This window comes from Cygnus olor, chromosome 12 (genome assembly GCF_009769625.2).
Source record: "Cygnus olor isolate bCygOlo1 chromosome 12, bCygOlo1.pri.v2, whole genome shotgun sequence".
NCBI classification, from domain to species: Eukaryota; Metazoa; Chordata; class Aves; order Anseriformes; family Anatidae; genus Cygnus; species Cygnus olor.
Genome location: NC_049180.1, coordinates 9,446,762 through 9,464,313, shown reverse-complemented (window position 1 = coordinate 9,464,313; position 17,552 = coordinate 9,446,762). Strand labels below are relative to the sequence as shown.

The window sequence follows — 17,552 nt, the reverse complement described above, 5'->3', positions numbered from 1 at the left end:
GCGAGGTGTTTATATAAACTCTCTGTGTAAGCCCTAAGCACCTCTCTTAGCAAGCGCGATATGCCAAAGGTGGCTGGTATGTGTGGTGGCTTTCACCTCTTCTTGGCATTTTAACGACCAAGTCATAGCACCTTTTAAATACCAAGGGCAACCCTCCTTTTGATGGAATGTACCGTGTCAAGTCATAGCCCAGCATACACCTGCTTGCTAGAAACAAAACCAAGCCTGTAACTCTACACAGCAGGTGAAATCATTTTGTAAATGGTTTACAGGTGCAATTTGCAATAGAATTTCTTTTTTCCATATTGAATGAACATTGGCAACATAATCTAAATATTACAGAACAGAACTACAAAAAAGCGATCTGGGAACGTTGTGCTATAGCCCAGGAAATTTAGAAATTTTCCTCTTCCAGTGTAAACTGTTAACAGCTCTGCTGTTGCCTACGCTTATTTTGGTTTATATGATATCAGTATTAGGCCCAAAGGATGGTGTGGATAGGTATTAAATTCATAGCCAGTCCACTGTTAATTCATAAATTATTTAAAACGTTAGAAGGCATATTTGGTGGAGGTAAGAAATCTTTACAGTTAACTTCACAGCTGAAGGACAGCAAATACCGTTTATTCCTTACCTGAGTCAGAGTTGGTGGAGCTTCAGTTTGTTCCCAAATGAGGCAAACTAAAATCAACAGTATCCCGAAAAGTTAAGCAGTACAAAGAAAATGAAGAACAAACAGAAAAATCCACTTCTTTTCGTTAAGCAATACTGGGAGTGTTCACAATCCAATCTCCAAGGTTTTCCATCTGGGAGTCAGCCTTTTCCCATCCTGCATCCCGGCATCCTGTTATTGTTCCAAGTCTTAGTAATTCAGCGAGAAAAGGGAGTGGAGGAAACAAGATAAACTTAGCCTTATTATTGCTATACTGACTTATTTGTTGCTGCCTCTAATGAGGTAGCTGAATAAAAGGAAATTGGCTCTAAGAGAAACACAAAAGTTGGTACATTATTTAGTGTCATTTTATAAAGAATTTTAGGAATTATCAGAAATGATACTTTAAATAGTGGCTGATATTTGATCAGCACAGGCTATGCCTGTTTTGCACAAACGTGATAATTTGAAGCCATTTGGAGATGTCCTTTCTGTAAGGATTTTTGTATCCACAAGCAGAAAAGCTGAAGCCCTCATGTGAGTGAGACTGGGGTTCTTGTAAGGTCTATCAATGCTGAACGTGAAAATGAAATTTAACACTATTTTTCCCAGGTAAAATTGTGATGCCAGAAACAAGACAGTGTGTGGGTGGGCCTTCCAGAAGGAGAAAGTGTTTGAATCATCCTGATTATGGTTAGTTTATGCCTCTAGACCACTCAGACCAGTCAGAAGGGAAAGATTCAGTGTTTGTGTTCTGTTACTGATGCTGACTTGCTGCGCAGTTCGCAGACGTGGGGAAACTCACCAAAGCCTCAGTATTAGAGATCTCAGTGTCTCTAATATTGTCATTTGCATGAGGCTTAGGTCAGGATGTTGCTCAGTGAGGCCAATCTGGTGACCCTGTGGGCTGCCTTACAGCCTAGCCTGAGCGCCCAAAACCTGGGGGACTGGGGTGCCTCCTTCTGCTCCACCTGTTGTTGTCTGACCCCTGCTTGTGTGTTAAAACCGAACACAAAGGTGTACCTCTGACATTGTACAGTACAAGTGAAAGAGGATTTTTTTAAGTAAATAACACAGAAAAATCTAAGAAATGTGGGACTTAGCTCAAAACCCACTTGTATTTTTTAAACAGTTACAATAAAAGTAGGCAAATGTTCAGCATATCTTAAGTAGGACTTTAAATAATAATGATCCATGGTTAAATATGCTCTTGCTCCTATTTGTCATCACATCCCAGCACAGGTGATAGGATTGATTTCCTAGCTTTCTAGAAGGCTGAGATTGGTTTTATTATTTCACATTTTTATGATGTACAGCAGCAGAGATGAATGGCGTTTTAAAAATTTTGATACGTTAGTTATTCAGAAAAGTTAAGCAACTAATGAGAAGACATTTTTCAACGTCTTACTCAAGGAGACCAACTAGAATTAAGATCCCTTACAAGAAAATAAGCCGTTCTATTTCACTGCTGAGAGAAGAGCAGGGAGGATGCTGATAGGGGTTTTCCAGGGAACTGCAGCTATCTGGTCAGGATGTAGCTCAATGATAAAGTGGTACCCACAGCATACAGCTGTCCCAGATATGATTTACTTTTGCAAATGACTTCAACTGTATTTACAACGGTTGCATAGCCTTTGATGTTTGTATCTGTGACTTGGGAGTAAGCATGCTATTTAGCTAATCTAAACAAAGGATGAGGATAAGAGAGCCCTTCATGTCCATTATGCAAAGAAAGAAATGGGAAAAGCACTATGTTTTCTGTGCATGCCCTGAGGCAGCAGGCCTAGATTATTAAGGTTTGTTTTGATGCCTACTAAATAAGCTTTGTCTTAGGTGACTTGTTTTATCACTAGTGAAAAGTTCAAGGAAAAGAATGAGAATGTTTCTAAAGGCATTTTTAGCATGCTCTGTTTCAGAGCTCAATAGAGTAACTGAAAACCATTTATGAGCTCTGAGGAAGATAATTTCATTCAAATTTTAGAAACCTTATTAAAATCTCAAAGCCTTCCATATTCTGTTTTACAGATTTCATCTCTACTGAACTGTTTCTTTAAAGTTTCTTTCTGGCTATAAGGAAATGTGCCCTGAAATTTTTTGGAATGAACAACCTATCTTTGCATCCCTCTCAACAGAAGGCAGAGCTCCTAATGGTTCAAACCACCTCATTTCCTTTATTTAATCCCAAGTATTTTAGGTACTGCATTTTCTAGGTTGTGAATGTCATCAAGTTTTCAAAGCTGCTGACACAAAATGCTAGCAAGGAAGTTTCCCTGTAGACTTTCAGACTTTTTATCATCACTGTCAAATCATAAGACTTTGGAAAAAAAAAAAAAAAAGAAGCTTGTTGACTGCTTTTGCAAGCAAGGAGGTAGTGTTTTAAACAAAATATTGGTAATTTACATCAATATTGATAACAGGAAATGTCCTGTGTGTGATTAGACATCAGCAGGTGTATTTACCCTCTAGATCCCTCATTTTAAATTTGAAATCTTATTTAATATTAAAACTTCAGGAAGGGAAAGGAATGGGTAAAAAATGAAGAGCATCCTTAGCATATAGGAACTTCCCACTACTCAGTGTGACTCATGCTAGGGATGGAGCTGGTGGTATGGGCAAAAGGAGGGAGAATTATTTACTCACATTTCACAGCCTTCATCTGCTGTTGTCAAATTCCTGTTCCAAATGACACCAAGTCTTTTCCATTGTCTGTTCAGCACTGCTGTGCAACTTCTAGACCTTGTTATATCCATCCGTTCCCACTGGCTTACTTGCTCTTTTTTCCCAGAGTTGTTCTCACAGGTGTTTGTTAGCTGCTCTTTTCTGAGTTTGTGGCACCTGGATTAGATGTGCTGGTTCAGATCAGCATCTCTTCCGAAGGTTTCTATGTTAGCCTGTGTTACTTCATGGCTGGTGTCTAAGCAATCTTGTAGACTGGTCATGCTAGGAAAGTTTAAAATAGTCTTTCCTTTATTGGATGGGGTAAACCTTCGCTTTGCTTTGAAGGTGCTTGTGCACAGTCTGTTTGACATTTCTGTGAATCTAAAGTAATGACTGTCATCTTGTAACTGCTGAAAGGAATAATGTGTTAGAACGGGCAGAAACAGAGCCCTTATTTACTATGTTAAATCTATTACATTTGACTGTTCTTACTATACACAGATACCTGGGATTGGGTTAGGGTAAATTAATGGAAGTGATAACGGCATGCAATAAATGTGAGATTGAATCTTGCATCTTTTTTCAGAATTATATTTTATCTGCTGCTGAGGAGATCAGTCAGCTGATCTGAAACTCAAATTTCATCCTGTTCTGTGTAGCCAGCAAAGCAAGATGACTCTTAGGATAATAGCTTTTAGTTACATCTTGTTTCAGTTTTCCCCTGAAGTGCTTGTTTGTTGCCCCATCTGATTAATGGTCTGTGAAGTTTGCCTCAAAGAAGTAATGGATACTAAAGTTGTAGAAACAAGTTCATTGTGTTCCTAGCCAGCAGAAATTCCATCAAAGTTGGTAGAAAAGCCCATGCCTTTCACTGAATAAGCATGGATTTTTTGTCATTGCAACTAACTCTAGTTACAGTGAAATTGCATAGGATAAATAAGCCCTTAATAAGCTGTCGTCAAAACTAAAGATAGCTATTGACACAGCTGCAGCTGATGTTTTAATTCCTTGTAAGCAACTATCTCACTATTTGACTCTCACTGGAGAGGGGCTTTACAAGTGGCAACATGGCTGAAGAATACTTTTGCAGCAATTTACGAAGGTTAGACCACGTAATCTGTCTTCCCAAAACCACCGTTGTAACACCGTGCAAGTGAAGGTCTGCCAAGATTGGAAACTCAGCCACAACAATAATACTTGTGTCTGTATTTTTATGACCAGCTAAGACCTGTGCTAGAAGAGAGCACAGGCTTGCCTTCAGTTATAAAAATAAACCTGAAATGCTAATTCTGAACAGCTTAGATAGTCATTGTAAGATCCCCTCCCATTTTAAATGTGCAGTTGTATCTGGCGGTTGTCTGAAGCGTCTCTGGAAGTAACATTGCTTAAAGTTTAAAACATAACAATTACTGCTCCATGTGGAAAGCTTAATCTCTGCAGAAAGACGTCTTGTTATTTTGGGGACTTTTAATCAGGGCAGTGCAGTGCTCTTAGTCACTTCCACTGCTTTCTACAGGGTAACTGCTTTCCTTTTGTCACAGGCTGAGGTGTGTATCCTGCAGGGAGTCTGACTCAGCTTCCTATCCGACAGATTTTTAAAACAAAAGAATGTAGCTCTGATTTTTTAATTCATTATTTATTTATTTAATATAAGGTGTATTAAAAAAAAACAAAAAACAACTGCTGAGGAATTTTAGTTGAGGCTGGTGGAATTTGATGTTTGCTGGGGACATGTGATAGTATTTTCTCTAATGTTTTCCAGAGTACTGCTCTGGCTGTGCCATATGCATTTCATTAAGCTCGAGCTCTCCTGGAAGGTCAAATCCCATGCTCCTTAATCAGGCAAATCGCTCATCATATGAGAGATCTGTGGCTGCATGAAGACTGATGACTGCAGGACTTGAGTCTAATTATGTTCAGTGGGGAATGGTTCCAAACTATCCTGTTTCCTTGTGTGGAAAAGACAGGAAAATAAAGATGGTAGAAAATACAGCCAAATTGTACTAAAAGTCTTCATAGCACTCTGAGCAGGAGCTGTAAAATGAAACTGCCTTACCATTGAACTGAAAGAAAGGAACAATAAATCCCTCTGATTAGTTCAATGAAAACGCAGTCCACAGGGATTTTAACAAACAAGCCTGCAGGCTAGCTGAGGCCCACTAACCTTGATTTGTGGTTTGGGTTTGAAGAACAGGTTTAATGCAGAAGTGTGAAGCTGATCTGAAACTTTTCAGAAATTAAAAGTTTTGATAAGCCTGGTTTCAGTGAAACTTTTTAACCCAAAGAAAGTATCTGCTTTCATTAGAAATGTTCTTAAAAAATTAAACAAACTTTTCTTTTCCCACTTAAAACTGATGAAAATAGTTACCTGCCATTCATTATCATTGCTGATTGTTTCTAGAACCAGCCCAGCTTTTGTCTCTGACTGGTAATGCAAGTACGAAGCCCACGTTTGGTGTAGAAGTTTCTCTGTGTGACCCCAGGTCTGACCTGAAACAGGTAACATCCATCTTCATTTTTGGTAAAGTTTGCAGTGCAAACTATTCCCGTTGCATTCGTTTTAAAAAATCAACAGAACCAAACAGAGTCTCCAGCAGGGGATGGAGTGGTAGTGCTGAGGGGCTGCTGGGGCAGGAGAGGCTGGGTGGAGGGGGGCTTTGTTTAAGCCCTGCCTTGTGTTTCTCCACTCACTGTGCTTGTGTCCCAACGGCGTGCTGCAATTCCTCTCTCTGGAAGGGGTGCAGCGTATCAGGAATAGGGAGCTGGAGAAAAACAGGGATATGGCCTCCTCTCTTTCCTTCCTATGCTATTTACATAACTGATCTACCCATCCTGACGCTGCTTTTTGTGTGATGTTCTCCCCATTAAGGGGTCAAATGCTGCCAGCAGAAATGTTTCACTGCAAGATCCTGACTTCAGTGTGGGGTGATCAAGAGGAGTGGATCTCATCTCTGCATTCAGCAATGCTGGCTTGGTTGACTTGCTCTGAAGTTAAATGCCTGCTATGAATCTCTGAAACAGAAGAAGGTTTTAGATAAACTTAAAAAAAAAAAAAGTTGAAATAATGCTGATTTTCCTTTCAAAAAGACTTAAATCAAACTTTTCTGCCTCTTAGTGTTCTGCGAGAGCCTCAGAGGAGATAAAAAGTCAGATTACTGCTCGATCTGCAAGCTGTGTGCCAAATAAAAATTCCAGGCATTGGAGAGATGTCATCCCAAAAGCTGCGTCTCACAAATAGCTCTGTGAAGCTGGGATTTATGAGGCTAATCAAGTGCAGAAGGAGTTTTATCTTGAGAGTAAGATTTTAGAGCATTAGGGCTGAAAACAGCAGGGAACAAAGAAGAGTAGGTCACAGGCTTGGGGTTGCTTTCAGGGTGACTTTGAGGTGCCATTTCACCTCTGTGTCTTTCCCGACCTTGATTCACCATACCCACTTGTAAACTTGCCAGAGCAGGAACATGTCTCACTGTGCTTTGTTCAGTTCCAGATGAGTCCTTGCGAATAAACAAGTTCCTGGGAGGGAAACCACGCTGTTTGTTTACAGGACACGAGATGACCCATATCTTAAATGCTTTCCTCGATGCCCCTTGAAGTCTCTAGATTTTCCTTTTATTGTGTTATATTGAACTTCTGGTGCTGCAGTGATTTATTCTCTGTGCATGAAGTCATGCCATTGACATCAGCATCTCCCACATTGGGTCACGGCCATGCCCTCATCCCCCCAGATTGGTCACGCTGGTGGCAGGAGCATCTTCCAGCAGCGCTCTGCTGTGCCCTGGTAAGGAGCGTGCACACACACACGCGCGCACACACAAACACACGCTACCTCGCTGCTGTGGAGCCACGGCCCTGCTCGGTGCCCAGCGTGCCAGCCCCAGCTGGCTGGCAGATCGCTCTTGGGGCCAGCCAGATCTCTCTGGCGTACTCTTTCATGGAGAGGGAGAGAGGCTGCGGCGCCCTGCTAGCAGTGCGTGAGGTGCCAGTGATGGGGTGGAGAAGCGTGAGGTGTGGGGTCTGGGCTCCGCTGCATCACACAGACTGAGTGAGGCTTCCCAGCCTTGTATGGCACGGATCAGATGGACCCACATCTCACTCTGCTGCCACCACGTCCCCAAGGGCACAGGATTTCGGATTGAGGTTTTGTTTTGTTAAACTAGCACATGGGAGAAGGGAAGTAGATACATGTGCTTTGTATAAAAGCTCCTCATGAGTCTGCCCACTGGGCTGAGTGCATCTGAGCGCTTGCCAAAAGGAGGGTGGAGAGAGCTGCTCTGAAAGAATTCTTGCTAAGGGGTTTAAGTCTGGGAGCCAAGGCACTAATGCCTTGTAAATTGGTTCAGTGACTTTTACTCATTTATATGCACTCCCTTTATTATAGCCCCAGACCCAGGCTGCCTTATTTTTGGCTTTGCTGCCAAACACTGTGCAAATGCAGATGGTTTAAGTGTATCACTGGCGATCCCCTATGTATTGTTCCTGTTCTGCAGTCTGCATTGTGCCTCTTTTAGCCAGTGAGTGTATGTGTAAGAACTCCTAATGGCTTGGAAATCAGTCAGTATGGATTTTTTCCCCCGTCCTGTTGAAACTGATCCATCCGTGTGGTGGCATCAGCAGCCAGTATTTTCCTTTATTTAAACACTAGAGGCCATTCTCAGCTGTGATGCTCGTCTCTGCAGTGAAGCTGCTCTGATGTGCACTACTTTGAATTTAGCCATTGCAATGGAATGTAAAATACTACCTCTCAGTCTTCTGCTAGAACTGATAAAATAGCATTTAATTCTTAATAAAAGAAATATATTTATAACTGCATAAAAAAAAATCCTAGCTTCTGACAGCATAGGGGGAGCACAAATCTGTTGGAAGTTCAAGAATTTAGGTTTGGGTGCTTTTGGCAGAAAGAGGTACCCTGCAAACAGCTCAGGGAAACTAGTCACAGAGATTGAAGGGTCTGGTCTATAAAATGCCAAATTTCTGTGACTGTCATCTTTGCAATACAGTGGAAAAATCATTTTTAATCTTCTGGCTACCTTTGAATTGCTTGGTTTGTTAGTGCTGAGGTACAGGACGGGTGTCCCCAGTCATGTGCTAACATTTCTGGTTTGTAAGTATCTCATTGCGACTTCACTAACTGAGGGAATAATGCAGGATGAAAAATGTGTAATGAATAATGAAAAGGCTCAAGCTTTAGGGATTAATGATTCATGCTGAAATATATCTGCCCTAGACAATTTTCTTTTGCTGATATTTCATCTTGAATGTACAAATGGTTGTGCCGTGCCCATCCCTGTGCACTTTAACGGAGATTAAAAAGAATGAGTAGCCTGGTAACATCCAAACAGAATCTCAAAGGGAAGAATATGTATATTTAAAGCACAATGGAAAATTTAAGGCATTTAAATCCATGCTTGGACTTTCCAGGATTTACATAAATTTTGGAAATTCAGAGAAACAGAAAATGAATGATTTTGCAATATGTAAAGTTTGTGCATGAACACTTACATTAGAGTCTGTCTGCCTGAGTGCACTCCTAAAAAAAACACGCCTCTAAATCATTGTGTTAAGATATATTTACAGTAAACAATGGGAAAGATAAATGGTACGTAGATTTGCAGCTATTTTGACTTGTTACCAGTTTAATGCATAATTTACAAATTATGCTGAATTAACTTCAAAAATCTGGTTTTGAAAAGAATAAAACACTTAAAAAAACAAAACAACACACACAACACCTTTTATGTATTATTTGCACTCTCAGTGCAATGTTTTCAAATGTGCTTCAAGTGTCTTGGAACTAAAACGTCTAGTAATTAGTAATATTTGCATAACAGAGTAACTCGCAGCCCCACCTGAAGGCTCCCCGAGGTTAAGGGAGAGCAGTGGCTCCAGCCCCGGGCCGTGGCGTGCAGCCGTGGCCGCTCCACCCAGCAGCCTGGCTCCGAGCCTGACCTGCAGCCGTCTCAAGCCCGTGTGCTGGGGCTGTTCCATGCTCCTGGTCTGAAGCACAAAAACCTCCGTGAAAGCGAGGATCTGGCACGTTAAAATACTTGACTCAAATAGCCAGATGTTATTAGCATGTTGATTTCTCAAAGCTTTATTTGGCTTCTGCAAGACTGAGCTAAGATCTCATTAGAAAAACTTTCTCATGATGCTTCCAGTGCTTCCTGCCCAGGTTCAGGAGACAAAGGATCTGGCTTTCTTGAAGAATTTTGTTGTTTCCGCTCCTGCCCTTGGCCAGAGTCTGCAGGTGCACAGCGGCACAATGAAAAACGCCTTCTACGTGTTTCCTTCAAAGCCTCGGAAGGGTTGCTGTGGTGGGGGCTTGGATGGAAGACAAGCCGGTTCCAGCCATCCCTGAGGAGCGTTGTCACAGCCTGGCCTGCCACACAGGAAGAGTGCAGCGGGGTTCTGAAACGTAAGCACTAAATGGGAGCCAATTTTTGAAATCTGGCTCTTCAGAAACAAAAAGGCACACATGGAAATAGCAGGGAAGTGCAGTGAGTCAACAAACTGGAATGTGCTGCTGCTGCTGGTGACTCCTCTGTGGTGGCTTCCAGCTCAGGGGGGGCAAAGTTGTTGTGTGGCTCTGGTGGGAGCAGTCCTGTGGGACAAAGCTGCCCTCTTCGGCCCAGCACTGAAACAGAGAAGCACATCTGTGGAATCGCAGAGTATTTGGTTCGCACAAACACTCTCTGACTGTCACAGCAAAGATTTTCTGTCCTGTTTTATCCGGGAGGGGGGAAAAAAAAGGTGTTACTATTGTCATTACAAAAAGTAGATTTCCTATAAGATATGGGTCAAAGTAAGACTAAAGTGATGTGAACTTCAGAGAATGCTTTGACAGTGGAACTGTATCAATGAGCAGGCTGAGATATTTAATATACTAGGTGAAAGCCTGTAAAAAGAGAAGATTTCTCTATGATGAGTCAGTTTACTCTATTGGAATAGATGATCTCTGACAATTATACAGGTGTAGATATAAGAGGCTTCTGCTGTGGCTGCTTTTTAAACTCCTGTTTTTCACAGTTACTTGAATAATAGTTGAAATTTTGGAATTACTTCTTTAGCAGTGATTGACCAGTTCAGGTGTCTTGGGCTATGTTTGAAAAAATGCTGTGCTTTATTTTGACATGACTGTCTGGAGGTAAAGAAGAATGTGAAGAGCAACTGTGGTCATGGCGTTTAACTATTCAGTGAGGGTTAAATGCATCACAAATCAGGAAAATGAGAAATTCCAGGTTCTGATTTGGCTTTACAGAGCAAGGGAGCAACTAGCACATGAAAAAATGAGACTGCTGTACCACATGCCTTCGTTAATAAATATGAACAAACGTAGTTTGCAGCATAAATCTGTAAGGTTTGTGTGACCAAAAGAATTCAGTGACAGAGCAATCTTTGCTTCATTCTGCTTGTTGCTGGAGGGTCAGAGACTTTCCTGCTTCTGCGGGAGGAGTTGTGCCTATTAGGCAGAGCAGCTTATTAGCTTGCCACCTTTATTGATAAGGTGCAGCCAGGAGCCTGGGGTGCTGAGAGATTCCTCAGCTGGCCGCGGTGTGGCATGCTGCCTTGAAAGGAATTGCTGGGACTGAGCAGGTGGAGGTAGTGCTCGGGTGGTTGCAGATATTCCTGTTGCAAAGCTGAGAATTTGTTTTTCTTTTGCTGCATAGGGATCCTTCCCACCCCCTCCCTTTCCAGCTACCATACTGCATTTACTCCTCTTTCCCTGCCGGTCCAGATGTGCTCAGCATCCATGTCCCTTCCCTGTGCCACGCGGCCCGGCCTGGCCATTACGCCCCCGTCTCTTGCTCCCTGCTGCAGCCTCCTCCAGTTCTGTTCTCCTCCTCTGCGCCTGCTGCGGGTTGTTGGGTGCTGCAGGGCAGCTGCGCCCCTCGAGTCTCGGAGCAGCCGAAGGGAGCAGCCCCCTGCCTGCAATGCTAGGGAACCTAGGGTGATCAAACCTGCTTTCCTGCTTTTCTGTGTTTGTTTTTTCCCAGCAACAATTTCCTAGCCAATGCCAAAAGTATTTTCTGGGGTGACTGGATATGCATACCATAAGCCACCCTCCTACAGCGTGACGTAGGAGCTTGCACTGGTGCTGCATGTTTCAGGGCTAAACCACCTCATTTTAGCTGCACTGATATCTCATCTACAAAAATGTGTGTGGCATCATAAAGCTAGAGTCGGATGTGCAGGACAGTTTGCTGATCAAGTTCATCCTGGTGTCTAGAGCAGGGCCCTGCTGGGCAGAGTGATGGGCAGGTGGCGTTTCGGTTTGAAATCTTCAGCCAGACATGGCCACAAATCGCTCTTTTCTCTGCTTCTGCAAGGAGTTGAAGGCATTAGGGTAACTTCTTTATCGATTTACCCAGCTGTAGCTTAATGTTGTGGTTTAGCCCGGCTGGCAGCCAAACACCACACAGCCGTTCGCTCACCCTCCCCCCTCCCTCTCCGGGATGGGGGAGAGAAACAGGAAAGTGAAGCCTGTGAGTTGAGATAAAGACAGTTTATTAAGACAGGAAAATAATAATAATAATAATAATAATAATAATAGTATTAATAGTAATAATGTGTATGAAACAAGTGATGCACAGTGCAATTGCTCACCACCCGTTGACCGATGCCCAGCCAATCCCCGAGCAGCCGGCCACCCCCTCCACCCCGGCTAGCCACCCCTATATATTGTTCAGCATGACGCCATATGGTATGGAATACCCCTTTGGCCAGTTTGGGTCAGCTGTCCTGGGTCTGTCCCCTCCCAGCTCCTGCTGCATCCCTAGCCTGCTCGCTAGCAGGACAGAGCGAGAAGCTGAAAAGTCCTTGGCTTGGTGTAAGCACTGCTCTACAACAATTGAAACATCAGCATGTTATCAGCGCTCTTCTCATTCTAATCCAAAACATAGCACCCTGCCAGCTACTAGGAGGAAAATTAACTCTGTCCTACCTGAAACCAGGACACTTAATTAAGTTTTAAAATTGGCTTTACTTTAAATTCTTATGGCTGAATATAGATGAAGTCCCTAGAAACAAATTTGTGAATGACTCAAATAGCTTACCAGTTTCCTAGTTTTTGTGGAAATTGTGCCATCTCTTTAAGGATGGCTTAGATTTTTTCTTTTAGATTCTAGTCCATGACCCACTGTTTTGTTACAATACAAGTAATTGTACATCATGTTGGGAAGAATTGTCCTATTTCCCTTAATGGTACTACTGGCATGGGTAAGGTGATTTGCATTTTGGCTGTACTACTGCAGGTTGACACAACTTGCAAGTGTCTCTATCTGAAGTGCTAAGAAATACAATAGTGATTTTAAGGACTTTTAGTACCATTTAAAATCAGATGTTGTGTTCATTTTCTTGAAAGCGGGAGCTGACTTCGGATTTGAATTGGATTGGTAACATTCATCTGTGTTTGTTACATGTATTATCTAACTGTAGTGCCAGCTACTTCCAGCTATATAAATGAAGCAAACACAAGGTACTTCAGCAGCAGAAAGCCTATGCTGCTGCTGCTGCGAAGAGGCATACAGGGGAAGGGCACGTCCTGTGCTCTCCCTATATTGTCAGGGGAGGCCTGTTTGCTGTCAAGGGTTTCTTCTTCTTTCTCTGGTTTAACAGTTGATGTAGGGCCAAAGGATCCCTGAAGCTTGTGGAGTACTTGTGTTTTTACGAGAGCAGAATGTGGAATGTAGCAGATGACCCAGTGGGCTCTCCAGCTCTTCCTCCCTCAGTCTGTCACAGAGTGAAATGGGGCTGGTATTGCCAGGAGGTGCTGTGGAGTTCAAGCACCCCAGGCTAGTGTTCCCCGTGACATTCATCGTACATGCTTGTTTATTGGACCACTTAGGAAGTTTCTCTCCTCCTTGGTTGCAAGAGGAGACTTATATTGAAGAGAAGGAACAAGTGATTCTTCAGCTTTCTGAAGGCATTCAGTTAAAGGTACATATCGTGGTGCAAGGGGAAGACACGGTCTGGATGCCCAGCTGATGTCTGAAAGGATGCTGTAATACCAGACTGCTTCAGTGTCTGAAGGAGACTGCCTTTCACATTTCCGCTGAAAAGAGGGGAAATCCGTGAAAGGACAGGAGGAAAGAGATGGGCTGTAGTTGTAGGAGGTGGGTAACCAAAGACAACTAATTGGTTGACATGCATAGTAGGATGATCAGAATTGTAGTACTGAAGAACACTTCGATGAAGCAGCATACCCCAAAACACTCCTGAACACATCTTTAGCTGTAAGAGATTATTCCAGAGATAAATCTCAGGGTTACCTCAAGGATGTGGGTTTAGAGTGAAAGAGGATGTGGCCCCAGCGGAGAGTAGGTGAGATGGAAGATGAGGCTGCCACTGCTGAGCCTGCTATGTAGCTGGGAATCATCTAGCGTGGTTATCTATTACATCTCTCAGATCTATTCTTTCCCAGTAGGCAAGTCTTCCCTGCTTAAATCTGTGGGTTTATGTGCCATATGGTGACTGCAGCATGTCAGTAAATGCTATCAAATGCACTTTGAATGCAATTACACATGGAAATGGGAACTTTGTTTTGTTTTGTTTTTGAATACAGTAATTTTGGTTTGTTTTGACCCATCTATGCAAAGGATTTCCACTGTGTAACAAAGCTTGGGACAGGAAGCACATTGTATTTGGACTTTTGCTGAAATAAGCTATAGGCTGCTGTAACATATTAAACTTGTACCTTTAAAGCAGGCTTTTCCCCATTTGAATTGTTTTCTTCTTTTTTCTTCCTTTTATTTTTCCTCTCCACACTTTAGAAAGTGGCTATTGGACAAAACAAACAAAGCAAAATATAAAGTAAGCGAGAAGAATGTTTTTCTCTGTTGTAATAGTATTTTAATGCTAATAACTTGTAGAAATGGGAGACCTTGGAGGAAGGAAAAAGAAGAATCTCATTTAAGAAGTAAAACATACTCTCTGTTGTTAGTAGCTTACCACTCTAGATAGGGGTTATCTCAGTTTGCATACATCTGAAATTTTATCCTGAAGAGCTGTCGTGACCCAAGATACAGTAATCACCCTGCATGCAAGTACAACTGCAGCAAGTATTCATCAGCCTTCCTAGTCTCTCTTCTGCGGCTATAACATCTATTTTTTCTGTCTTTTTTTTCTGTATTTAAAAAAAATCATTAGCATTGGCCTGTTAGATCAATGATAGCACTGGTAGATTAAATAACAGATCTCAAGAAAATCAACAGCAGTAGAGAGACTTCACCTTTAAGGTTTAATTTTTCTCTAGGCCACTAGTGTAGTGGTACTTTGAGCTCTGAATTCAAAATATGTGCAAAAATGTGATATTTTGCATGTGTAAACAATGTGGCTTTTAAAACAACCAGTTTGCATATGCCTGCACAATGCAATAGAAGCTAGCACTACAGATGGAAACTCCATTTCTTCTACTTACCGACCTGTCTGAGAGTAACAGCTGTACTTAGAGTAGTCAAATCTTCATGGCTGAGGACTTTTTAGTAAGTGTGAATATCTGTACTGTACAAAGGCAAACCTCCACTACTACTAATGCCCTCTGATTTTAAAGGGAATTTTTTTGCAGTAATCCTATGAGTGGTTTTATTATAGGATGTGTGTTAATTACATCCTAATTCCATTTGTAATGTGACAAGTAAAAGATGAGACATATCTTATAATGAAATGTAAGACTTCAGCTGTAGCGAAAGCTGGTCTGTATTTTCTAAAAAATCTTCTTTGGCAGTTATACGGGTGAGCTAAGAGGATGAGCAAAGAGGAAAATATACATGGAGAAGATAAAAGTCTCTGTCTTTTAAAATGTTATGTGGAAAATACTTGGAATAATTTCTGTCTTTCAAGTCAGGTTCATTATGTAGACAATATTCATCTAGACAGCATATTGTGTGGTTTTCTTTCTTGGTGCCTTCCCTAAGTAGGCCTCAAAGAAGAGAGAAATTTTTCATTTGTATGTATCCCAGGTTAATGTTAAGATGCGTTAATGTTTCCTAATAACCAGAACATTAGTTGAGACTTGCAGACTTTTGGGGAGGGTGATGCAGTGAGCTGCTTGGTGCAAGGTCTCGTGCCTGGTAGGAGCTCTGAGCGCTTCTCACGACTTGCCACAAGCCCAGGTCTGTTTTCATCACAGCTTTATCTTCCTTTTGTGCTGCTTTGCGCTGGCCAGCTCTCATTCCAGTGCTGAAAGAATGCACCCCACCTATTGTGGGGAATTAATCAGCTTTTAAGAACAAGAGGAAAAACACATTGCATCAATCACTGAACAGAATCTCCTGGGAAGCTGGAATTCAGGAAGGATACAAGAATGTGAAGTGAAAGCCAGCATAATCTTAAACACATTTTTTTAACCTTGAGAGCATCCTATGGAAGGTTACTTAGCGGATGGTTATCTGTGGCCAGAGGCTACTGAATTGCTCAGCAGACCACAGTGGCCATACAACTTACTGCTGGGGGAGGTCAGTACTAAAGATAGAAACGTGGGTTTCAGCTTCTGTTCAGAAAGCTTTGCACAGAGCTCACCAAGCACAAATTTATACAGCACACAGCCTAAAGCAGCTAATTGTAAACCAGCATGTTTTCATGTATAATCTGCAGAGGCTTTCTAATCTGAATGATCAAATAGCTCAGGATGGTTGTAATGGACCGTGGAGCTTTCCTCTGGTTCTAGCATGTGGCTGAGGAACAATGTTCAGTGCCCAAGGAAAAAACAGTTTCGAGTATGTGGGCCATGTAGCATCTGCTAAGCCTGTGTTGGCAGTCATTGCAGTGAACGGTGGAACTCAAGCTGTTGTCTTTCCTTGAAGAGGAGGCTGTTTGGACACTTGCAGTTTTCCTTGGTGAGTGAAGAGTTCAACCAAAGTTCAAGCATTAGGCTGCAGGAGATGAATTTGCACCTTTGTCCAACATTAAGCTCGCTTAATATGAAAATAAGGAACTAGTGCTGCAGTATGAAGTGCTGTGTAGTCAGGATGACATGCAAAAAACCATGAAAATAGTCTCCTGATAGATGGGGAGGACCTGAAATACATCACTAGAAAGCTAATAATTTCAACATTTTCTCCCACTTGTACTACCAGAGACATTTCTGTGAAAGGGCAAAATGTTTACAGAATCAAAGCAGTTGAACCAGCATCATTTCCTCTTCTGGAATTTTTGAAGAATTGATAAAAATCTGTTATTCATCATCCTTGCTTAGCAGTCCATCATTCCTTTATGGGAGTTGTATCTCACTGGTGTAACAGTGAAAATGTACTGCATGTTCAGGCAGGCACTCTAATATCATTTACTCCAGTTCATACCAAGCGTGGTCCCTTTTAACAAAGGATGTGTTTTGACGCAGATGTTCAAGTATTTTGCTGTCCTGATTTTTTTTAGCCTTTTTTTTTTTTTAAATTTTCAGTTCTTGGATTTTTTTGAATATTCAGTGAGTTAAAGCATGTACTAAATGATACTGATGTAAAATACAGTGCAAAACAATTTAAGATCTTCTATTAAGAGGTACTAAATGACAAACTGTACAGATGAAGTAGACCAGGCACTAAATGCAGAAGGATAAACTTAAACTTGTTTTTCCATTTCCAGCAATAAGCAATTTAAAACTAAATAATTTTTAATAAATGGATTTAAAATTATAAATTAATCTATATTGTAATGCAAATGTAATTATTACTTGAATTGAACCTAGACTATAACCTATATAAAGTAAAATATATTACACAGCAAATAGAAGATTCGGACAGGTTATTCCTGAACTGCCTCCTCTGATCTCTGGCATGTTGATGAGATGCCATGAGGTCGGTTCAGGGGCCTGGTCTGGCTGGAAATGGTTCCCTTCAGTTAGTGCAGGTGAGTCTGAGGAATTCCTGTCTGACGCTGCAAAGGAGCTGTTTGTCTTTGGGCACCGTAAGAGTAACAACCAGCAGGTCATTCAGGTGTTGCATAAAACCCCATCTAAGACATGCCTGGGAAATAGGATAATGTTCTGTGCTTGCTAGAGCCACACTCAGGTACACTGACTGGCTCTGGGTAGCCTCATAACTGGTCCCAGTTAGTTGGGACTATTCAGGAATTTCAAGAGAATAATTTTCCATATCAGAAAAGGCATGAATTGCTCCCATAATGCTGTTGGTTGCTATTACTCACAAAGCTCTAGTGGTCTGGATTGGAAATTGCTAAATCATTGCAGCTCCATCATCTTTACTGATAGATTTACCATTAATGTGACAGTTAAGTGGAACATTAAATATTA

General features: G+C 41.8%; 1 protein-coding gene across 2 annotated transcripts in view; it reads right to left on the bottom strand.

The window, feature by feature from the left end:
• CDH5 (cadherin 5) overlaps positions 1–842 on the bottom strand; it is a 31,496-nt gene extending 30,654 nt beyond the window's left edge. Inside the window, exon 1 of one of the 2 annotated variants that reach the window (XM_040570710.1) lies at positions 635–842. The gene's annotated coding sequence lies outside the window, so the exon portion shown is untranslated. The remainder of the gene's footprint in view (positions 1–634) is intronic. The other variant, XM_040570711.1, reaches the window with a different exon arrangement.
• Between the last annotated feature and the right edge of the window lie 16,710 nt (positions 843–17,552).